The sequence below is a fragment of the Octopus bimaculoides genome, chromosome 26 (assembly GCF_001194135.2).
Source record: "Octopus bimaculoides isolate UCB-OBI-ISO-001 chromosome 26, ASM119413v2, whole genome shotgun sequence".
Lineage (NCBI taxonomy): Eukaryota > Metazoa > Mollusca > Cephalopoda > Octopoda > Octopodidae > Octopus > Octopus bimaculoides.
The window spans coordinates 18154162-18154553 of NC_069006.1; positions in this window are offsets into that span (position 1 = coordinate 18154162).

Here is a 392-nt window from a genome sequence, read left to right on the forward strand (position 1 = left end):
GTTATATCTATCATTGTGTGAACACACACTTCTGTATGTGTAAGCATGTCAATATATAAAACCACACACACACACACACACACACACACACACACACACACACACACACAAATGTATGTGTGTATATGTGAATCTGTATATATACACGATCATTAATTTGGTAGAACTTCTGAGAATCGCTTTTTTTTTGTCTGACAAGAGTTCTGCTACAGTAGACCACTTCAGGGAATATATTTTACCACTACCTCCAACACACACACACTCATACACACACATACGTGTGTGCATGCACATATAAAAGCATGTAAGCATATATAGGCATATGCATGAATATATATACATGAATATATATATATATATATATACTTATATATATACATATATATATATAT